General features: G+C 41.6%; 1 protein-coding gene across 1 annotated transcript in view; it reads left to right on the top strand.

Annotated features, from left to right (window-relative positions):
- The window catches only part of TMEM47 (transmembrane protein 47), a 157,411-nt gene that overhangs the window by 63,980 nt on the left and 67,962 nt on the right, over positions 1 to 25,469 (top strand). The gene's annotated exons all lie outside the window — the stretch shown is intronic.

Genomic DNA, 25,469 nt, shown 5'->3' with positions numbered 1-25,469 from the left:
ATAGTTTTAAGATAACACGTAAAACTATGGATAAAAATTACACATTTGATATGCCCTTTTGTCCCAGTTATTGCAATATTTAAATTATATACCTAGTACAATGTATGGTGGACAGATTTTATTTGGAAATAAAGGTGCATTTTTTTCAGTTTTACATTCATCACTAATTTTAAACACATAACTTAATAGGGAATAACATTTTTTTAATATGCATGGCAAGAGGATACATTACTAATGTCTGTAGGTGTCATTTTACTATTTGGCCACTAGATGTCCTCATGCATTATTTTCTATTGCATACAGTAAGTATGCAAATGGGAAGTAATGCGTGGTTGTGTTACTCCGGTAATGACGTAGACATCTCATTGATGTCGGCGATCACGGGGACCTCCTAGAAAGGAGATTTTTGAACAAAAACAGTGACCATTCTCACCGGACAAGTACAGATTGGCTCAGGGGCCTTCTGTCCCCTGCCACCAATCCCCCCTGTTGCCGTGACCATCGCAACCATAAGCATCTGCTAACACAATCTTGCGTGCAGCCCCGCAAACTGCATGGATGTGCGTCTCACATGCCTGCGGCTGCAACAGCACCAGCCGCGGAGGTGAGATTCATGTCCCTGCTGCTGAAATAGTTAATATGTTTGGCACTGTACATACACATGTTTATCTCATCATGTCACATGTCACCTCGGGTACACTTTTAGTCAAAAGGATGGCACTCCAACATCTGTCATTGATGAGGTAACCAAATCATCTGCATACAAAAGTGTTTTTTCCATTATACATTGTGTATCATTTATTTATTAATATTGCCATTGACATTGCCAAAAATGTTTCTCCCTAAAGCCCTAGAAGCAATGAAAATAAAAACAGCCAGGGAAGGACTCCTTTATTGTAATGTGCATGGTGAATAAGCAATTCAGAGACAGAGAGCTTCACTGTCATTTTATAGGCCCTGATGCACAGAATGTTTTTCATGGGATATCTCAGTCTAATATTTTTTCAGCTTATCTCTGCAATACATTTTCAACACTCAGTAAGATCAAAATAGCAAAGTATAAATTCACAAAAGTAATGTCACAGTTAAAGTGGAACTATAGCCTGGCATAGTAACACTTTTGCTGCACTTAAGTGCAGCTTCCTAGTGGATGAAAGTGGAATCAAAAGTGTTACTCTCTAACAACTGAGCTAGCCTACAAATGCAGGAGAGGAACAGGGTTCCACCACACCACAGCTTTTACACACTGATACTGGGGCAGGGCCTGAACTGCCGGTCTGGTGATCAGCATGTGTCCTCTTCCAGAAACACACAGTCAGCCTCTCAAACACCTTGGTACTGAAGTCCCATCAATTGCAAGCTACAAAGACTGGGCAGGCACCTGCTAACCATGGGACACCATGGTGAAGGAGTGGAGCCAGTCAAGGTCTAGCAAGGACAGATTGCAAAACTGGTGGTGAGTGCTGCTTGGGCAGCGTATTGCAGTCAAACAGCTGGAACATTTGAGATGTGGTGATATTGTTTAGATCTTCGAACTGGAACTAGAGAGCAACTGGTTAAAAACTTTCCCTATGTAAGTTGGTCTGGCGGATTGCCAAAGATCTGGAAGGCTTAACAGCCAGGGACTTGCTTTGATCTGTGACTGCTAATTAGGCTCTTGTCTGCTAAACAAACATTGATATACTAGTGAGAAGACTAAAGTGACATGAGAGGGGGTGCCCCTGTTTTAAAGCCCCAATACACTTGTATGCATGATATGTTTTCAGGCCTGTTTGCTGGTATGGAGGTGGAGTGCTCCACAATAGAACTGGAGTGTTTTTAAATGGATGCTGGGATTTAGATTGGAAGCCTTTGGCATGGTCTTCTTCCGCTTAGTGTGTCCTTCTTGGTCTTACAACCCCAGCTATGACACCCTTCCCATGGACTAACTCAGACTTGAATAGCTGGGTCTCTATAAAATCACATGGTCATGCATCTTATACCCTTTTAGCATGGACAAACTTGTGCTATGTTGAATAACCATTTGCTACCTCTCTGTCTGTCACCCCTTGTTTACATCTTTGTTTACATTGTATTAGTTTCTTAGCAGTGCTGATTAACTACCTCTGTGCATTTCGTTAAAACATACGGTACTTGATGACTAGGTTGGAAAGCCCTGGTCTAGATGAATATGGAGCAATGATGGCACTAAAAGCTTTAATTGAGACAAATAACAATCCTAGCAGAAACCATGTCCCATGTCCTGTAATTTTCACTATAACCAGTTCAATAAGAATACATGCTCAGAGATGGGAACTTATACAGAGGTTTTTAAAATACAGGAGAAGAATATTTTTCTATGTATGGCTCAAGTTGTACATGGAGATCTAGATACTGTAACTGTGATGCAATTATCAATTCTGTGATATTTACTGTTAATTCTGAGAGCAATGTGCAATAACTGCTAACAGCCAACTAGAATTAACCTTCTCTTGCTTAGAGCTTAAAGTATAATTGGTTGTGATGCATTTGTGTATTTTGAGTATCAATTTTAAATTTGCACTTTAGTCTTTCTTTAAAGGACATCCAAGGTGAAAATAAACTGATGAGAAAAACAACTGTATCTATCCTCAGTCTCCTAAACATGACTTTTTTTTTAGATATCCCACAGTTTTATTTTATATTTAAATCTAGTTTTTAAGTTTTTATTGTTGCATTGTCTCTGCTCCATGACACCTTCATTGAAGTATGCCAGAGCTAAAATCCATGAATTATTGAACCTTTGTATCTCTTACCTGCTCTCAGAAGCCATTTACTGACAGTAAAGTGTTTTATGGCTGTAATTACCTATACGTGAGGGTTATGCTATAGTCTGACCCAGTCCGTTCTGGTCCTGACCCAGAAAGAAACTGTCATTTGCATACCTGTTTTTTAATTTATTCAGGCAGAGAAAGAAAAAAAAGAACACATCATAGTTATTTGTGTGCTTGGCACTGTACATACACATGTCTATCTTAATATGTCATACGTCACCTCGGTTGTCCTTTAATAATTGAGGGATAGAAAAATGAAAAAGAGAGGGTGGGTGCATCTGTGAGTACTAGCAATCATAGGTAAATATACAGTGGGATGTGAAAGTTTGGGCAATCTTGTTAGTCATCATGATTTTCCTGTATAAATCGTTGGTTGTTACCATAATAAATGTCATTTAAATATATCATATAGGAAACACACACAGTGATATTTGAGAAGTGAAATTAAGTTTATTGGATTTACAGAAAGTGTGCAATTATTTTTTAAACAAATTTGGCAGGTGCATACATGTGGGCACCACAAAAAAGAAATTAAATCAATGTTTAGTAAATCCTCCTTTTGCAGAAATTGCAGCCTCTAAACGCTTCCTGTAGGTTCCAATGAGAGTCTGAATTCTGGTTGAAGGTATTTTGGACCATTCCTCTTTACAAAACATCTCTAGTTCATTCAGGTTTGATAGCTTCCGAGCATGGACAGCTGTCTTTAGCTCACCCCACAGATTTTCAATTAAATTCAGGTCTGGGGACTGAGATGGTTATTCCAGAACATTGTACTTGTTCCTCTGCATGAATGCCTAAGTGGATTTTGAGCAGTGTTTAGGGTCGTTGTCTTGTTGAAAGATCCAGCCCAGGCGCCGCTTCAGCTTTGTCACTGATTCCTGGACATTGGTCTCCAGAATCTGCTGATACTGAGTGGAATCCATGCATCCCTCAACTTTGACAAGATTCCCAGTCCCTGCACAGCCCCACGGCATGATGGAATCACCACCATATTTTACTGTAAGTAGCAGGTGTTTTTCTTTGAATGCTGTGTTGTTTTTCCTCCATGCATAATACCCCTTGTTATGCCCAAATAAATCAATTTTAGTTTCATCAGTCCACAGCACCTTATTCCAAAATGAAGCTGGCGTGTCCAAATGTGCTTTAGCAAACCTCAAGCGGCTCAGTTTGTGCTGTGAGTGGAGAAAAGACTTCCTCTGCATCACTCCCGCATACAGCATCTCCTTGTGTAAAGTGCGCTGAATGGTTGAATGAGGCACAGTGACTACATCTGCAGCTAGATAATGAGTAGGTCTTTGGTGCTGGTCTGTGGGTTGACTTTGACTGTTCTCACCATTCGTGGCTTCTGTTTATCCGAGATTTTTCTTGGTCTGCCACTTCGAGCCTTAACTTGAACTGAACTTGTGGTCTTCCATCTCCTCAATTTGTTCATAGTTACATAGTTATTTTGGTTAAAAAAAGACATACGTCCATTGAATTCAACCAGTATAAAGTACAACACCAGCCTGCTCCCTCACATATCCCTGTTGATCCAGAGGAAGGCGAAAAAACCCTTACAAGGCATGGTCCAATTAGCCCCAAAAGGGAAACATTCATTCCCGACTCCAGATGGCAATCAGATAAAATCCCTGGATCAACATCATAATTGTAGCCATGGATGTCTTTCAACGCAAGGAAAGCATCTAAGCCCCCTTTAAATGCAGGTATAGAGTTTGCCATAACGACTTCCTGTGGCAATGCATTCCACATCTTAATCACTCTTACTGTAAAGAACCCTTTCCTAAATAAATGGCTAAAACGTTTTTCCTGCATGCGCAGATCATGTCCTCTAGTCATTTGAGAAGGCCTAGGGACAAAAAGCTCATCCGCCAAGCTACTATATTGCCCTCTGATGTATTTATACATGTTAATTAGATCCCCTCTAAGGTGTCTTTTCTCTAGACTAAATAAACCCAGTTTATCTAACCTTTCTTGGTAAGTGAGACCTTCCATCCCACGTATCAATTTTGTTGCTCGTCTCTGCACCTGCTCTAAAACTGCAATATCTTTTTTGTAATGTGGAGCCCAGAACTGAATTCCATATTCCAGATGTGGCCTTACTAGAGAGTTAAACAGGGGCAATATTATGCTAGCGTCCTGAGTTTTTATTTCCCTTTTAATGCATCCCAAAATTTTGTTAGCTTTAGCTGCAGCAGCTTGGCATTGAGTATGATTATTTAACTTGTTGTCGATGAGTACTCCTAAGTCCTTCTCCAAGTTTGATGTCCCCAACTGTATCCCATTTATTTTGTATGGTGCTAGACCATTGGTACAACCAAAATCCTAACTGTGGAAACATACAGCTGAAATCTCTAAGACAGCTTTCTGTATCATTCCCCTAAACCATGATGGTAAGCAATCTTTGTCTTCAGGTCATTTGAGAGTTGTTTTGAGAACCCCATGTTGCTACTTTTCAGAGAAAATTAAAAGAGGAGGGAAACTTACAATTGACAACCTGTAATGATCGGTGTCAGCACACAGAGAGAATCTGATTATTGGTGATCTGCAGTATCACCAAGAATACAGATATATACCCGATTATTGATGATCTGCAGAATCACCAATAATACAAGTATAACTAACCTCTGGACACCTATATAGTGTGAATGTTTGGTGCAACAGTAATGACTTTGAGTGGGACCACCCGAGGAGCAGGTGGTCCTTGCAGTATGAGAAATACCTTCCTCTGGGAGGTGCGAAGACCTTCCAACAGCCTAAGACTTCCAAAGGGGTGGAGCCCCAGGCTGAATAGCAGGAAGGCCCTGTGGCTAAGTGACACCTAGAAGGTGGGTGTCACAAGCAGGACTGGAGACTAATCTCTCAATGGAGAGGGATAACTCGCAAGGTCGGGCAGGCTAGGTCGGCAACACACGGGCAGATAAAGTACAGAGACAGAAGGCTGATTCGGTAACCAGGGACAGGCAGGGTTGGCAACAGGTAATCAGATATGCGTAGGTACCGAATCAGAAAGCAGAAGGATAGTCAGGAATGCAATAGGTCATAACAGATATAAAACAATGTCTAGTCTTGGGTGTGAGGTCCGTGGTCTCAACACCCTGGAACTAGTCTGAAGTATAATACAGTAGTAACACAGTATCCCTAGTCTTGGGTGTGAGGTCCGTGGTCTCAACACCCTGGAACTAGTGTGAAGTATAACACAATAGTAACACAGTATCCCTGGTCTTGGGTGTGAGGTCCGTGGTCTCAACACCCTGGAACTAGTCTGAAGTATAGCACAATAGTAACACAGTAGTAATCTGTCTCAGTGTGAATTCCCAGGTCCTCCTGGTTCTAACACACTGTGGGATCTGACTATGATCTGAGTGCTTTCACGTAAGTGTTCGCAACGGCAGACAACTTGAGACTGACCAGCAATAACTATATATAGAGCGGCGCTCCCCGGCGCCACCCATCGCTGATCAACCAATAGCCACTCGCTCTGAGATCAGCTGACCAACCTGGTCAGCTGATCCCTCCTCGTTTGTCATAAAGGTTCTGCCTCTCAGCGCGCACGTATTCCTCAATCTGTGTGCAGTAACAGGCCCAGCCACATCAGACGCACGCTGCCGCATGCAAACCGCCGAGCTGGACGCAGAACCAGCCGCCTCGCTGCCAGTCCGCGCTGCGGCTTTTCCGAAATCTATTACACACCCTTAAATAATCTTGGATTCACCTGTGTATGTAGGTCAGGGGTCACTGAGCTAACCAAGCCAATTTGAGTTTCAATAATTAGTTCTAAAGGCTTTGGAAACAATAAAATGACAACAGTGCCCAAATGTATGCACCTGCCTAATTTTATTTAAACAATTATTGAGCACTTTCTGTAAATCCAATAAACTTCATTTCAACTCTCAAATATCACTGTGTGGGTCTCCTATATGATATATTTAACTGACATTTTTATCATAACAACTAATGATTTATACCGGAAAATCATGACGATTAGAGATGTTGCGAACCTGCGTTTTTTGGTTTACGAATCACAAATGCGAACTTCCGCAAAAGATTGCGAACCGGTGAATCATCGCGAATCGTAATAGACTCCATTGGGCAGGCGAACTTTCATAACTACAAACACTAATTCTGGCCACAAAAGTGATGGAAAAGATGTTTCAAGGGGTCTAACACCTGGAGGGGGGCATGGCGAAGTACGATACATGCCAAAAGTCATGAGGAAAATTACAGATTTGACACAGAGCAGGGTTATAATCCCTAAAAGGCAGAAATCACATTGCATTCCTAAACTGGAGGCATAAGTGCTTTAAAACATCTTGCGTGTGTATACATCAATCAGGTAGGGTAATTAGTGTACTGCTTCATACTGACAGACCAAACTTGCTGTGTAACGCACCGCAAACAGCTGTTTGTGTAGTGATGGCCGTGCTGAACTGGTGCACACCATGGCGAGATTGCTCTTCCTCAGTGATGTCAGGTAATGTATGATTGCCTTATCAACTTTCGATGGTTCTTTCTCTACCATTGTTAAAACTTACATCTATTTTTTTAAATTACTTTCTCTGCTGTTTGTTCAGTTCCTTCAACGAGAATCTGTTATGGAGGGCAAGTCTGCCATTCATTCAACTATGTGATAAACTTTCCATATTACTTTCTCAGTACCATGGTGACCACGAGTAATGGCTGGGGAATCAGGGTTCGATTCCAGGCTGGAGTGGGAGCATGAGAAATGGCTACCACCACACATCCAAGGAAGGACCCAATGTGCTGTATAAGTAATGTACCTGCCCTGACCATGCTTTGCAGACCAGGCATCTGTGGTCAGATGGACCCTTGACCCAAAGCTGTGTGCCAGAGATGACACCACATGCCTTTCAACATCACGGTACACTTTGGGTATCGCCTTTTTAGAAAAATAATTGTATCCTGGTATCTTCCACTGCGGTGTCCCAATCGCCACACATTTTCGGAAGGCCTCAGAGTCTACTAGCTGGTATGGTAACAGCTGGCGAGCTAACAGTTCCGCCAAGCCAGCTGTCAGACGCTTGGCAAGAGGGTGACTGGCAGACATTGGCTTCTTCCACTCAAACATTTCCTTAACCGACACCTGGCTGCTGTCGAGCAGGAACGACTACCACTACACATCCAAGGAAGGCAGCGGCACGCGAGTTAGGGAGGTAGTGACGAAAAATAATAATACAGGAGGACTCTTTCAAGGCCCTGCTGTATAATGATGAGACAAATACACTTAAAATCCTTTAATGAGAATCTGGTATGGAGGGCAAGTCTGCCATCCATTCAAGTGAAAGGTATGCACTGACTGCCAGGTATAATAAAATGTGCAGTCACAGATGCAGTGAAAGGTATTCAGTGACTGCTAGTATAACAATGTGCAGTCACACAGGTGCAGTGAAAATGCTTGCACTGACTGCTGATATATAAAACAGTGTGCGGTCACACAGATGCAGTGAAATGTATGCAGTGACTGCTATATAAAACAGGTGCAGTGAAAGGTATGAAGTGACTGGTATTATAATACAATGTGCAGCAGTCACACTAGGCACTGAATGTGCTGGGCCTGGCACAGTATAGCAATTAGCAAGGGCCAGCTGCGACAGACAGGGCTGTAAATGCAGTGTCAGTGGACAACACACACAAAAAAACACATCACAAGAACATTATCTCTCAAAAGAGCTGTTTTGGTGGTGCTTTTCAGCAAAAAATATCAGCAAGGAGCAAGCCAACTGACCTACTAACTATCGCTTTCCCTATCTCTCCAATGTCTCCCCCCTCTCTCACTAATACAGCAGCACACAGAGTGAGAACATGGCCAATGCTTCTGCTTTTTATAAGGGGGGGGGGCTCCAGGAGGAAGTGCAGCCTGCTTGGCTGCCATGTGTCTGCTGACTGTGATATAGAGGGTCAAAGCTTAGCCCAATAATCTAGTATAGGGGGAGGGTCGAACCTGCATAAAGTTCGCGATCCGATGCGAAAGTGAACCTGCGTTGTTCTCGCAAATAAGTTTGCATGCGAACCATTCGGGACATCTCTAATGACGATTAACAAGGTTGCCCAAACTTTCGCATCCCACTGTATATCTAAAATAAATATGCTCAACAGTAAGACACGCTGGTTTATGGAAATACTGGAGATGGAAGTGTTGGCTGTGGGTAGATTGTGCATCTGAGTAGTTGGATTGTATCCCAGCTACAGTACAGTCTAGGGCTTCCTCTGATTCTCATTTTCAAAGATTGTTATCAGTGAGTGAGTCAGTTTGGGGATCAGTAGGATAGCTGTTAATAAGTAAAAAAAGAAAGGAACACTATCAGGAGGTATAAGGAGAAGTCTTTGGCCATTATTCAATTCACTTTATCTCCTATGGGTTTTTTTCAGCTTATAGTTAAAAGTTAGAATAACTTTTAGTTAGAATAAACTTTCGGCATTTTGCAGTTGAAAAAGTACTAAAAAGTAGATGAAACAGTACTGTCAAGATTATTTTGGGTATTTTCTTGGTTGCTGTTGGTTTAATAGGCATTTTAATGACAAGGTTTAAAAAGATCGCCTAGGAGAAATCTCACTGAAAAAGTAAATTGCATATGGGTCTTTTGTTGTAATGTTTTAATGTTGATGCATTTTATGAGTAATATGACCCTTTTTCATTGTGAGGATTAAAGGCCCGATTCAATTCACTTTTTGCTCCTAAGTGATATTTTTCATCTACTGTTTAAAATAACTTTTCACCACTCTGCAATTAAAAAAGTACCAAAAGTAGGCAAAAAAGTAATATCAAAATTATTTTAAATATGTTCTTGCTTGCCGGTTGCTTAAAGGACTTACGAGCCCAAATAGGTAAAAAAAGAGAAGTACCTTGATCACTTTTAAATGCACGGAGGACGCCATCCGCACCCTCAGTGCAGTTTTGCCGGGTCCCCGCAGTGTGATAGCCCCCCGTGCCGCTCCCAACCGGCAGCCATCTTAGGAGAGGAAGGGGAGCCCGACCCCATCTGTGGGGTCGGCAGCAGCACGGGGGGCTATCACACTGCGGGGACCCGGCGGAACTGCATGGAGGGTGCGGATGGCGTCCTCCGTGCATTTAAAAGTGATCAAGGTACTTCTCTTTTTTTACCTATTTTGGCTCGTAAGTCCTTTAAAAAGCATGTTATTGATATGACATGAAAATGTCACCTAGGAGAAAGCTTGTAGAAAAAGTGAATTGGATAAGGCCCTAATGTAGGTACACACGATACTATTTTCTGTCCGATCTGAATTTTGATTGATTTTCAGATTTTCTGATTTTGTATCGTGTGTACCTAGCATAAGTGTGTTGAATTTAGCCTGATAGAAGTTTTCTTAGAAGATATTTCACGATATTCAGGAAAAGTCTGTTTTGTTTTAAAATACATTTGCCTAGACTTTGTTTGGCAGTAATTTGTCAAAATCTTATCATATGACACTCACAACAAAGATTATTTGTTATTTTTCATGATTTGGCCCTAATAAATTATATTTAACCAAAAACTGTGGTTTAACTAACATTAAATTCTAAATGTATAGCATAATATTTAATTAAAAACTTCACATAAAATACTCTATTTAATCGAACTCATTTACAAAGCATAAAAACAAATTAATAAAGTTAATTTCCAAAGAAAATGTCTGCTTCTCATGATTAGCATTCAGTGTTTACTCATCTCTGAAATCAGTTACTGAGACTCAAAGGCAGAAAATGATCTTGCGGTGAAAGTATTCATTTCACGCTTCTTGATAATTAAAAACAGTCAATTTGGAGGCCCTTTTGCATGCCTTTTAAGCAATTGTATTAGTTGTTTTTTTCTCTTAAGGCAAAATGCAGGACAGTAGTGTCGTGCATTAAGTTAACATTGTTTCCAAGTAGTTGAGCAGACATCTGAAGCATATAAGCGTATAAGTTATTTAAAATGCTAGAAACACCGTTTTTTTATTTGATTTATCTTGAGTATGTTTTCTGCAATAGTAATGGACACACTTTTGTTTGAGTATTGGATATGGCCAACTAATATATATTTATAAACTAAGTCCCTGGTTGGCAACTATATTGTACATGTACTGTACACACATGTGATGTACTACCCTCCAATTTGTGCTGTGCCTAAAGAACACTGTTTTTTTTAAACTATACCTTTCCTTACCTATTGAGCAATGGTAATCCACCCTCTAAAAGTACAGTATCACATTGTCATTTCTCATTGTCACCTTTGAAGGTTTTCAAATCCTGGGATGTGTGACCCCTCTGTATAGTTAAACAACTAAGAAGTTGATGTTCACTGCTCCTGCCACCCAAAATCCTTTGTGCTGCATACTACGGACCCCCATATTTCTCACAGTACTGCCTTCTGCTGCATTATATCACTGCCTGCAACCATACCTTTCCACAGCTGCATACATTGAGTACATTGAGGATTAGGCCTATGGCTGAAACAGACATCTCCACTTTGGTTAGTAATGAAGGGAGGTAGAGAGTGGTATGAGTACCACACTCCCAGCCAAATGTCACTGCAGCATTCCACAATTATGTGATGATGCATTAACCTACTTCCAAAAACATCTAGTTCAGTGTTTCTCAAACCTGTCCTCGTGGCTCCCTAACAGTGCATGTTTTGCTGGCAACCTCACCTATGCACAGGTGGGGTAATTAGTGTCCCAGCTAGGTGCATTCCATGAAGCTCAGACACTAATTACCCCACCTGTGCATAGGTGAGGTTGCCTGCAAAACATGCACTGTTGGGGAGTCACGAGGACAGGTTTGAGAAACCTTGATCTAGTTAAATACCATTTTATTTTTTATTTTATTTATTTATTTACTTACTTATTTTTTTTTTTTTTTTTCTTTGAGAGGGGGGGGGGGTAGCTATTGTTAAAGTGTAACTGCCGGGCGTAAAATCAAAAGCAATTCTTTATTTTTGTTTTGTAAAAAAGTAATAAGGATGATAACCAGGCAATCCAAAAGTTAAAAATCACAGGCACAAACAGAGAGGTGAGAGGAAGCAGGTAAGGACTTAAAAAATAAATAAATAAATAAATAAAATTTAAACAATACTGCGTTTTTTTGCATTGGTTAGGATGTGCTAACACGTTGTGGTGTAGTCTTTAAGTTTTGAGGACTCCACCCCAGCTTCACTCACTCCCCCTCCTCTCCTCCCCCTCCTCCACCCCAACTTTACTCACTCCCCCTCTTCCACCCCAACTTTACTCACTCCCCCTCCTCCACTCCAACTTCACTCACTCCCCCTCCAGCTATCCCCCTCTTCCACCCCAGCTGCACTCACTCCCGAACTTCACTCCCTCTCCCGTTTCAACTTTTACCTCCACAGTTTACTTTAAATAAAATTTCCCCACACAATAGTCATCATGTTGGACTATGCTGTACAGTGTACATTCTGTGACATGTATGCATGCCTTGATCAGCGGATTGAGGGTGTTTACTGTTGCCCTGGGTGTGTGCGTGTTGCTCAGTTAGAGGCGGAAGTCGCAGAGCTAAATAAGCATCTCGCAACACTGAGACGCATACACAACATGGAGATGAGCTTGGATCTCACGATCCAGACACTGGATGGAATCGGTGAAGATGAGGTGGGTGGAGTAAAGCCGGAGCAAGAAGCAGAGGTAGCCGCTAGTTGGGTCACAGTTAGAAGGGGTAGGGGAAAAAGTGTCAGGGAGGCTAGTCCCGAGTTGTCCCTCACTAATAAGTATGCTTGTTTGCGTAATATTGGGGAGGATGATTCAGGAGTAGCAATGCTGCACCAGGATGTGCTCCTTAGCAACCAAGGGGCAGACTGCTGTAACAAGAAAGGGAATAGGAGTGCAGCTAAGGCTAGACAGGTACTGGTGGTAGGGGATTCAATTATTAGGCGCACAGATAGGGTAATCTGTCGAAGAAACCGTGAATGCCGTACAGTCTGTTGCCTCCCGTGTGCTCGGGTTCGGCATGTAGCCGAAAGAATTGACAGATTATTGGGTGGGGCTGGGGAAGACCCAGCTGTCATGGTACACATTGGCACCAATGACAAAGTTAGTGGGAGATGGAAGGTCCTCAAAAATGATTTTCAGGTACTTGGAGATAAACTTAAAGCAAGGACCTCCAATGTGCTGTTCTCTGAAATACTGCCAGTGCCACGTGCTACATCTGAGAGACAGAGGGAGCTTAGGGAGTTAAATAAGTGGCTGAGAAATTGGTGTAGGAAGGAAGGGTTTGGGTTCCTGGAGAACTGGGCAGACTTTGCAGTTGGCTACAGGTTCTACAGCAGGGATGGGCTGCACCTTAATGGGGAGGGTGCAGCTGCATTGGGGGAGAAGATGGCTAAACAGTTGGAGGAGATTTTAAACTAGGATCTGGGGGGAGGCGGGAGGATAAAGTCTTAATATGTAGACAAGATAAGGTTAAAAGACAGTGGGAGCCTAACATTATGGGGGGTGGAGAGGGGGGTGGGGACAGTGTAAAGATTAAGGAGGTTGGTAAAACTTCAAGTAGCCCATTTCGTGTAAACAAAACTGGTAAATGTGGTGGTAAAAATATAAAGTGCATGGTAACCAATGCTCGGAGCCTTGCAAATAAAATAGACAAACTAGAGTTCATTCTGAATGACAAAGGCTATGACATTGTGGGAATAACCGAGACATGGATGGATGAAAGCCATGACTGGATAGCTAATTTAAAAGGATACAATGTGTTTAGGAGGGATAGAACAGGAAAAAAAGGTGGAGGGGTTTGTCTCTTTGTTAAGAATTCTTTTACAGCTGTCCTCAGCGATGAGATGGAAGAAGATTGCGAAGATGTGGAGTCCGTTTGGGTAAATCATCATGGTGGAAATAAAAGTTGCCAATTGCTTATTGGGGTATGCTACAGACCACCTCATATTAATGAAGCTGCAGAACTGCGATTACTACAGCAGATTGAAAAAGCTGCAAGTAAAATTGGGGTCATAATTATGGGTGACTTCAACTTTCCAGACATTGACTGGGGTATTGAGGCTACCCATTCTGGTAAAAGCAGCAGATTTCTGGCAGCACTACAGGACAATTACTTGACTCAAATGGTAATGGAACCAACTAGGGGGAATGCGTTACTGGATCTGATCATTTCTAATAGACCAGATAATGTATCAAATGTGCAGGTTCAAGAACATTTGGGAAATAGTGATCAGTCTGGTGCAAAAGTTGAGGACTGGGGAAGAGTTTGTGTGCATGGATAGGGAACTGGCTAATGGACAGAAAACAAAGAGTTGTGGTCAATGTATCGTACTCAAAATGGGAGACTGTTAGCAGTGGGGTCCCACAGGGGTCTGTGCTGGGTCCAGTGCTCTTCAATTTATTTATTAATGACCTAGTAGATGCAGTAGTGAGCAATGTTGCTATTTTTGCAGATGATACAAAATTGTGCAGAATCATCAACTCTCAGGAAGATAGTGTCATATTGCAACAGGATCTGGATAGAATGGCTATATGGGCTATATGGGCACATACATGGCAGATGAAGTTCAATGTTGACAAATGTAAAGTCATGCATTTTGGTTGTACCAATGGTCTAGCACCATACAAAATAAATGGGATACAGTTGGGGACATCAAACTTGGAGAAGGACTTAGGAGTACTCATCAACAACAAGGTAAATAATCATACTCAATGCCAAGCCGCTGCAGCTAAAGCTAACAAAATTTTGGGATGCATTAAAAGGGAAATAAAAACTTGAGATGCTAGCATAATATTGCCCCTGTTTAACTCTCTAGTAAGGCCACATCTGGAATATGGAATTCAGTTCTGGGCACCACATTACAAAAAAGATATTGCAGTTTTAGAGCAGGTGCAGAGACGAGCTACAAAATTGATACGTGGGATGGAAGGTCTCGCTTACCAAGAAAGGTTAGATAAACTGGGTTTATTTAGTCTAGAGAAAAGATGCCTTAGAGGGGATCTAATTAACATGTATAAATACATCAGAGGGCAATATAATAGCTTGGCGGATGAGCTTTTTGTCCCTAGGCCTTCTCAAAGGACTAGAGGACATGATCTGCACATGGAGGAAAAAACGTTTTAGCCATTTATTTAGGAAAGGGTTCTTTACAGTAAGAGTGATTAAGATGTGGAATGCATTGCCACAGGAAGTCGTTATGGCAAACACTCTACCTGCATTTAAAGGGGGCTTAGATGCTTTCCGTTGAAAGACATCCATGGCTACAATTACTAGGTTATGCCTAATGATGTTGATCCAGGGATTTTATCTGATTGCCATCTGGAGTCAGGAAGGAATTTTTTCCCTTTTGGGACTAATTGGACCATGCCTTGTGGGTTTTTTTTCGCCTTCCTCTGGATCAACAGGGGTATGTGGGGGACGGGCTCGATGGACGTATGTCTTTTTTCAACCAAAATAACTATGTAACTATGTAACTCTTAGTTTTCTTATCCATAAAATAACATTTCACAGTTTCTGTGGCTCTTATTTGGTCTGCCGCACAAAGAAAGTTGCAGAGCATGCTGGGTTGTCTTTTTTTGCTTCTTTACTTTCCCCCCATACTTAACTAATGCAGACTGTTTGACTGAAGTCTCTTTCCCTCCTGTTTTTCTCTCCCAAACCTCTGTTCGTCACTGATTAACCAATATTTCTAATGTAGAGACAATGCACTTTCTATTGCAGAGCTGTGTGGGAGTGCCTGAAGACTGGGACGAGGGCTGGCAATGCATGCACAATCAGGCAGAGGAGAGTAAGGGAGGAAATGACACCAGGATTGGTTTCAAAATAGGCACAGTTAAGATGGAGAATCCTAAGAAGGATTTTCTCTTTTTTTACTATAGAAAAATCACTAAAATCAAAACAGTTACCGTATTTTTCGGACCACAAGACGCACTTTTTCTCCCCCAAACATGGGGGGGAAATGTGCCTGCGTCTTATGGTCCGGATGCTGCAATTTCAGTTGTCATCTTGCTTAAAATCCTGTGTCCCCGCGGCTGTGTGTGGGGTTTGCAGGAGGGTTATGACGAGTCTGTGTCCCCGCAGCTGTGTGGGGGGTTTGCAGGAGGGTTACGATGAGTCAGTGTCCCCGCCGATGTCGGTCCCTCTATACACGCGTTTCCGCCCCCTGTCCGCCTCTGCCCCGTCCCCCCGACTACATCCCCCCGGCTCTCTAAGAGATATGTGGTGTGTGCAGGCTGCCGCTTACCGCTGTATGCTATCGCCGATCAGCGGTAATCCTCCGTGATAAAAGCCGCTGGGTGGTCCGTGCACGCTGCTGAAGCCTTCCTCTCTTCACTTCCGCTTACATCATCAATGCGGAAGTGAAGAGAGGAAGGCTTCAGCAGCGTGCACGGACCACCCAGCCGCTTTTATCACGGAGGATTACCGCTGATCGGCGATAGCATACAGCGGTAAGCGGCAGCCTGCACACACCACATATCTCTTAGAGAGCCGGGGGGAAGTAGTCGGGGGGACGGGGCAGAGGCGGACAGGGGGCGGAAACGCGTGTATAGAGGGACCGACATCGGCGGGGACACTGACTCATCGTAACCCTCCTGCAAACCCCCCACACAGCCGCGGGGACACAGACTCGTCAAAACCCTCCTGCAAACCCCACACACATGCGTTAGACAGATAGGGGGACAGTGTCACAGGGGACAGACAGTACAGCAGGGGTTAGTTAATGACAGGGCATTTTAAATGCACATGGGGGCACTTAGGAGGACACTGGGGGCACTTAGGAGGACACTGGGGGCACTTAGGAGGACACTGGGGGCACTTAGGAGGACACTGGGGGCACTTAGGAGGACACTGGGGGCACTTAGGAGGCACTTAGGAGGACACTGGGGGCACTTAGGGGGCACTTAGGAGGACACTGGGGGCACTTAGAAGGACACTGGAAGGACACTGGGGGCACTTAGAAGGACACTGGAAGGACACTGGGGGCACTTAGGAGGACACTGGGGGCACTTAGGAGGACACTGGGGGCACGTAGGAGGACACTGGGGGCACTAAGGAGGACAATGGGGGCACTAAGGAGGACAATGGGGGCACGGATGAGGACACAAGGGGCACGGATGAGGACACAAGGGGCACGGATGAGGACACAAGGGGCACGGATGAGGACACAGGGACAGAGGAGGACACAGGGGGACAGAGGAGGTCACAAGGGAGACACTAAAGGTACAAAGGGGACACAGCGGGACATAAAAATTGGGGAGGGGAAAATATCCACAAGATGCCCCTGTACCATGGATGCACCAGGTTTAGTATTTTTTTTTTTCCCTGGTTTTTGTCCTTCAAACCTGGGTGCGTCTTATGGTCCGGAGCGTCTTATGGTCCGAAAAATACGGTAAATGCATATGTTATGTAAGTGAAGCAAGTATTTATCTACTTATATGTTTTTTTCTCCAGAGATAGTGTTTCTGACAACTCCTCTTTAAGTTAGTCAGGTAAATGTAAGGGGGTGGGATACAAAAACATAAATATTGAATACAACTAATTACTAAGACTAATTAGAACTAATTACTAAGACTCCTCAAGATCTGTCCAACTCTCCAAGCATCTCCAGTAGCAATAAAATAAGTGGCCCAGCAGACTTGGAATTGATTCTCAAAGACAAAAAAACAAACAACAAATCCACTATTATCTGGTAAAAAAATGTTAACCATTGCTTGGAGTGTTGCATGAAGTTCAAGTCGCACAACCATAAATTCTCAAAACACTCATAGTAGCCTTCACTGAGTTCTGATATGACTTGTTACTGGTGACTTAAGCACTTAATACTAAAATATTTGTAATAAATTCAGTCCAAGTTTGCTGGTCCATTTTTAATACTTCCATGGGGATACTTACAGATTTGTAAATCGAGCACACAAAGTTACAAAAAGTTAAATTCAAGTGTGCATTACATCTACTTTACATAACAGGGCACCTGCAGGGTTTGTTTTTTGGGGGTTTTTTTTGCACATAGGAGGTGTTTGGTGAAATTTTAATTTCTTTCATCAGTACTTAATCCTGACCATTCCCTGAATATGTCCAACATCAACTAATACCACTACTTAATCAATGACCTTTATGTTTAGCGTGTATAATTATTATTCTTTAGTATTTATATACAGTAGCGCTGACATCTTCCTCAGTGCTTTACATAGTACAGTATATAGTCGTATCACTAATTGTCCCACAGTGGGGATCACAATATGACTATCATAGTCTAGGGTTAATAGGGGGAGGAGGGGAGTCGGTTGACTTATCTGTATGTTTCTTGGATGTGGGAGGAAACTGGTGTGCCCAGAGGAAATCCACACAGACACAGGGAGAACATACAAATTCTGTGCAGATAGTGCTCTGACTGGGAATTGAACTAGGGACCAAGTATTGCAAGATGAGAGTGCTATCCACTACACCACCATGCCACCCACAGTGTATGGACAGATGTTTTTACTTGTGCAGAATTATGTGCAAAACCATGCAGAAATACAATATATATGTTTTATATATAATAATTTCACCTTACCATTTTTACTATTGCTATCATAAATGTTAAAAAATGGGGGTTGAGGTAGAAATGTAAATAGCCAAAGCTGTGTTGCAGAGAATCAGATGCCTCATTGGTACTAATTGATTGCATTTGCTGCTTTGCATTTTGTTTCAGTTTTCTGCTCATTGGTTTTTGCTACAATATCATTATTTTCAGAAGGGGAACACTAAAGTGAATATATTTCTTTACTTTAGGCATCAGAGAATCTTTATGAGGCTCAAAGGACCTTGATGTAGTTACATTATCAAAAAACAGTATTATCAGCAGCTTTTGTTAATAGACCACCATTGCTTACTGTTTAGCTATTCATGCAATGATGGAGATTGTCATACAACAATGATTTCATCACTTTTGTATATCAGTATAATTTCCGTATGTGTGTACCAGCGGACGTTTGACCTTGACGGCTGGGGATGCTTGGCCTGTTTTCTGTATTAGTAATCTATACTTTTAATCTGAAACCAAAGACCATAACTTCTGAAAGAAGTAATTTTTATGATTTTTTATATACAAAGACTCCATAATAATTTGTTTCTGTTGCTTTTCTCTGCTTTTGTTTTAAATAATATTGTTGCATGAAAGATGTATTCGTTCTGTATTATTCATTATGCATTTAAAGAGGAACTTAACTGAATATAACTAAACAAATAAAATTGCTTTATTTTCCATGAGATTCATTTAAAAATAATTTATTCTATGTTTACTCAGTGTAAGATCTTAACTCAAGAATCAGCAAAACAGGTTGGTGGCCTCTGGTGTATATGTTAATTTTTGTAGGGAGTGCATAGGTTGGAAGAGGACTCAACACACCCACGCACAACCAATCAATTCAAAACGACTCCAATCAAACTTGACTTTTTCATGGATAATTCCAGAATTTATTTTCGCATTCTTACAAGCGGTTACATAACAGGAAGGAGAGACCCAAGGTTGGACTTGCCTTGGAGAGTGTCCTGGTGGAAGGAAAGGTTGAGGACACAATTGACTGTAAGCTTAAAGTACAACCGAGGTGACATGTGACATGATGAGATAGACATGTGTATGTACAGTGCCAAGCAGACACATTTCTATGTTGTGTTCCTTTTTCTCTTTCTCTGCCTGAAAGAGTTAAACATCAGGTATGAAAGTGACAGTTTACGTCTGGGTCGGGACCGGGTTGGACTATAGCATAACCCTCACTGATAACTAATTACAGCCATAAAACACTTTTCTTTCAGTAAATGGCTTCTGAAATCAGGAAGGAGATAAAAAGGGTCAATGATTCATAGATTTGAACTCTGGCATACTTCAATGAAGGTGTCATTGAGCAGAGACAATGAAAGAGTCAAAACTTAAAAACTAGATCTAAATATGAAATAAAACTGTGGGATATCTAAAAAAAGAGAAGGATGATAGATACAATTGTTTTTGTCATTAGTTTATTTTCACCTCGGATGTCCTTTAAATATTGATTTCAGTCTTAGATGTTTATTATAACTTTTGTAGCTGTTCTCTGTTTAGGAAACAGTTAAAGGGGCACTATGGTGGAAAATTATAAAATTTAAAATATGTGCATACATAGACAAATTAGAAGTACGTTTTTTTTTCCAGAGTAAAATAAGCCATAGATTACTTTTCTCCTATGTTGCTGTCACTCACTTACAGTAGGTAGTAGAAATCTGATAGAAGCGACAAGTTTTGGACTAGTCCATCTCTTCTTAGGAGATTCTCAGCAAGGATTTTATTCTTTATAAAGATATTCCCTAAACAGGATTTAAACAATGATGCTGGCCAGCTTTCTCTGCTCTCTAAACAGTTTTTTGGCAGTTGGACAGAGGAACTGCCATTCACTTAGCGCTTTCAACCACTTCGCCCTATCTGGACGGATATATCCATCCAGATGGGCACTGCTGCTGCAGCCGTGTGGTGCGCGCGATCAGGCGCGCGATCAGGCGCGCGATCAGGCGCGCACCCGCGCGCGCTCCCGCTGCCCCCCCCCCCGATCAGTGAATGGGAATATAATTCCCATTCACCGATCTAAGTCTCCGGCAGAAATGCCGACGCTTTCTCATCAGAGAGCGCGGTATTTCTGCCCCCAGGAAACATCACCTTCTTCTTATAGTTCCTAGATGCGAGATCGTTCGCATCTAGGAATTTTTTGAATGTAAATAGTAAACTGCACCCACATACCTAAATTAAATAAAAAAAATACATTATATTACATCTAAAATTAGCTATTTACCTCCCAAACTAAAATGACCCAAATACATTTTTGTATTTAAAAAAAAATAAAAAAATTACAATAAAAAAAAAAACTACATAAATAGTTACCTAAGGGTCTGAACTTTTTAAATATAAATGTCAAGAGAGTATCTTATTAATTTTTTTTAAAATTATAAGCTTATAAATAGTGATGGACGCAAATTGAAAAAATGCACCTTTATTTCTAAATAAAATATCGGCGCCATAAATTGTGATAGGGACGTAATTTAAATGGTGTAATAAGCGGGACAAATGGGCACATAAAATGCATGGGTTTTAATTACTGTAGCATGTATTAAATTTAAACTATAATGGCCAAAAACTGAGGAATAATGATTTTTTTCCATTTCTATCTTAATCTTCCTGTTAAAATGCATTTACAGTAAAGTGGCTCTTAGCAAAATGTACTACCCAAAGAAAGCCTAATTAGTGGCGGAAAAAACAAGATATAGATCAATTAATTGTGATATCTAGCGATAAAGTTATTGGCGAATGAATGGGAGGTGAATATTGCTCGGATGCTTAAGATTTTCGACGCTGTAGGCTGAAGTGGTTAAAAATAAATAAATCCCTGAGAATTCCCTATGGAGAGATGCACTAGTCCAAAACCTGTCGCTTCTGTCAGATTTCTTCTACCTACCTTAAGTGACAGCAACATAGGAGAAAAGTAATTTATATATATATATATCCAACACTGTGCTGCATTGACAAATAAATATTGCCAACAATGTGCTGAAGTGCCATTGAGTGCAGAGTAATAGTTAATTGTTGAGCAGAATGGAGGGAAGGAGCCTAGTACAGTGCTGGTCATTAGCTCTGTGACCATTACCAGTTCCATAGTATCTTAGGTGATCTTTCTTCTTCATTATTAAGTCCTCCTTAACCTCCTTGCCGGTTCAATACCTCCGGCAAGGAGGCAGCACAGGAGGTTTTTTTTTTTTTTTAAATCATGTAGCGAGCCTAGGGCTCGCTACATGATAGCCGCTGAGCGGCGGCATCCCCCCACCCACTCCGATCGCCTTCGGTGATCAGAGTAAGCAGGAAATCCCGTTCAGAACGGGATTTCCTGCAGGGCGACCGGGCGGGATGACGTCACCGACGTCATGGACGTCATAGGGAATCCTGATCCGCCCCTCAACGCTGCCTGGCACTGATTGGCCAGGCAGCGCAGGGGTCTGGGGCGGGGGGGGGGGTGCGACTCGGAGCGGCAGATTGCGGCGGATCGGCGGCGAGCGGCGGCGAGCGGAAGTTACAAGCAGCTAGCGAAGTGCTAGCTGCTTGTAACAAAAAAAAAACTATGCAAATCGGCCCAGCGGGGCCTGAAAAATCCTCCTGCGCAGGTTACCCCGAACTGAGTTCGGGATAACCGGCAAGGAGGTTAAACATTTCAAAGTCAGATCTATCTTCTATGGTAGAGGCTACTGCAGAAGCCCATACATATGTCAAAGGATGGGGCTGCAGGTACCAAAGTGCAGAGTTTGGCAATGGTGTCTTACTCACAGCTTGCTGGACTGATTTCCAAGCTGACATGCAGGTGCTTCCACCAGACTCTGCGCCTGGTGTTGTCTCTAACCATGTAATACACAGTGAAAATAAGTGATTGCTGGGGAGGTAAAAGTGATGGCATGCTTCCCTTACAAGCTGTGAGGCTGACCACACTTTGTGAATCATAGTGTGAATAGACTCAGTTTCTGTGATTTTTCTTCAGTACCTTACCCACCTCTCAAACACAGTTATGTTCTGCTAAAATAGTTTTGAGAAATACACAACAGTAAAAGTTTCAGGGTCATAGTTACTGTGGTGTGGATAACCAGAAATCATTTCCCAAACATTATTTTTGTTCTGGATGTTGTTATTATGGTGGCAGTTGGATGTATCCTCATCCCCATCAGTTTACTATGGAATCATCATTTACGTTTTGTAAAGCTTTATGTGACATAGCAAAACAGAAAAAAATGGGTCCACACAAAGCAGTGGAGAAACCATAAACGTCAATATTTATTGAAGCATCACCCATAAAACTTTTTATTATTTCTCTACGGCAGCCTAGGGTCCTGTACCTGTGGAAATTATCTACTGCAGTGTTTGAGAGAAGCTCCACTACTACTGCTTTTTCTACTGCTTTACATGGCATACTCTTTGAACAAAAAATGTTGATTTCTTGGATGATTCAAGTGTTAAAGAGACTCTGTAACAAAAATTGCATCCTGTTTTTTTATCACCCTACAAGTTCCAAAAGCTATTCTAATGTGTTCTGGCTTACTGCAGCACGTTCTACTATCACCATCTCTGTAATAAATCAACTTATCTCTCTCTTGTCAGACTTGTCAGCCTGTGCCTGGAAGGCTGCCAAGTTCTTCAGTGTTGTAGTTCTGTGATGCATCTTCCCCCTCCAGGCCCCTCTCTGCACACTGCCTGTGTATTATTTAGATTAAGTCAGCTTCTCTCTTCTCTCTTATCTTTTACAAGCTGGATAAATCCTCCTCTGAGCTGGCTGGACTTTCACATACTGAGGAATTACATACAGGCAGAGCTGTCTGCACTCTGCAGGAAGAAACAGCCTGACACTTCAGTGGAAGATAACTGCAGGGGGAAAGAAACACACAAATGATCTCTTGAGATTCAAAAGGAAGGGTGTATACAGCCTGCTTGTGTATGGATGTATTTTCTATGTGTGGACATACTGTACATCAACCTACTTCCTGTTTTGGTGGCCATTTTGTTTGTTAATAAACAAACTTTTTAAAACTGTTTTTAACCACTTTTAATGCGGCGAGGAGCGGCGAAATTGTGACAGAGGGTAATAGGAGATGTCCCCTAACGCACTGGTATGTTTACTTTTGTGCGATTTTAACAATACAGATTCTCTTTAACTCAAGTGATTGATGCAGAATGTATTATATTTAGAGCAGTAGGATATTATTCAGAAAACCGGACCTTTTTAAAGGTGTCAGCTTTTATAGTTCTCTAATGTCAGGTGAACAAGAGATGACAATCACAGAGATGAAACCTATTAATGAGACCTATACATGTAGAAATGGGAACAAATGTATTTTGTGGTAAAACACAAATGTGTGTTACACACTGTGATTTTGCTTTACTGATCCGTGTTACTAGAAGTATATAACTAGAGCTTCGTCAATAGACCATGTTGAACTATTTTAATAGGTTTGTAGGCTTGTTAATCTCAGTTTAAAGGATACCCCAACTGAAATGTGACATAATGAGATAGACATGTGTATGTACAGTGCCTAGCACACAGATAACTATGCTGTGTTCCTTTTTTTCTTTCTCTGCCTGAAAGAGTTAAATATCAGGTATGTAAGTGGCTGACTCAGTCCTGACTCAGACAGGAAGTGACTACAGTGTGACCCTCACTGATAAGAAATTCCAACTATGAAACACTTTCCTAGCAGAAAATGGCTTCTGAGAGCAAGAAAGAGGTAAAAAAGGGAAATTACTTATCAGTGAGCGTCACACTGTAGTCACTTCCTGTCTGAGTCAGGACTGAGTCAGCCACTTACATACCTGATATTTAACGCTTTCAGGCAGAGAAAGAAAAAAAGGAACACAGCATAGTTATCTGTGTGCTAGGCACTGTACATACACATGTCTATCTCATTATGTCACATTTCAGTTGGGGTATCCTTTAAGTATGTCTCCAGTTAAAACTTTTTTTGTTTTGGATTAACTGTTCACTTTGCAGAGATCCCCTTTACTTTTCATTACTTCCTGTTAACAGTGATACGACAGGAAATGAGTGACTCCAGTCATAGCCAGGCATTATGATCTGTAGTAAAAACAGAATATGGTACACCTTGAACAGGCAGAAGACAAATCTTCAACAAAGAATAAGAGTAGGCAAATCTCCACCACAATAAATATCCAGGTCATGGCACAGCTTTGCAATCATGGATACCCAGAAAAATGAAAATGGCTTACCAGCTGGTGACAACCCACATTATAAGGTTGTATCAACACTTTGGTAGGACATCAGGAAGCAACAGTCCATCCAGGATCCACCAATTCAGCAATATTTCATCTCACAAATGGATATCAGTAAACCTCATAAAAAAAACAAACAAATGGGATTTAATCCCCTGATGACGCTAGTTTGCGAAACTGGTCAGAAAGGAGACAGGCGGCACCTTTATACTGTCCTATACTGCTGAACCATACACGTGTTCAACTTTCTCGAGGTTCCCATTGAATGGGCCCCGTATAGTTACCGTTTGTTTTTTATGATGTTTACTGATATCCATCCATGAGATGCATTGACGGCTGCAATTTTTAAGGAGCCCTGGATACTGTACCAGCAATTTTTCCAGCCTGGCTATGCCCTAAGGTATACTTAACCTTGTAGTCCACCAAATGTGCAAGTGCTTTTACTGTACCTCCAATGGGAGGACAGAGTTGGTCCTTTGCAGCTGAGAATGTACCAGGGCATGCGGGGCAATTTCTAAGACAATGGTCTCAATTCACTAAGATCATGCTGGAGATAATAAGGCAAGAGAAAACTTACCTCCACACAGTAAGAGAGTTATCTTATCTCTTCATTCCTTACGTTACCTCTTCTGTAGTTAATTTACCTCCTCTGTAGTTAAGTTTCCTCCTCTGTAGTTAAGTTACCTCCTCTGTAGTTATTTTCACACGCAGTTAATGAACAGCCTGTCTTTAACTCTGGAGTTATTTTAAGGATTAAAGAGTTAACTTAAAGACAGAAGAGTTAACTTTAGGTTTGCCTGAGGTGAAATGTTTCCTGAATATGACATGCCTTATCACCATGGTAACAACTCTAGAAGAGTTATTAAAGACAGGAGATAAACTTAATGAATTAAGGCCAATATCTGATATATGAAACTTCTGATATAGTGAACCACTTTTCGTGGACGCTTAGAGTTTACTATAACAAAAT

Source organism: Hyperolius riggenbachi, chromosome 2 (genome assembly GCF_040937935.1).
Source record: "Hyperolius riggenbachi isolate aHypRig1 chromosome 2, aHypRig1.pri, whole genome shotgun sequence".
Taxonomy (NCBI): domain Eukaryota; kingdom Metazoa; phylum Chordata; class Amphibia; order Anura; family Hyperoliidae; genus Hyperolius; species Hyperolius riggenbachi.
Note: the sequence above shows the minus strand (reverse complement) of the source record. Positions and strands in the feature narration are given on the sequence as shown.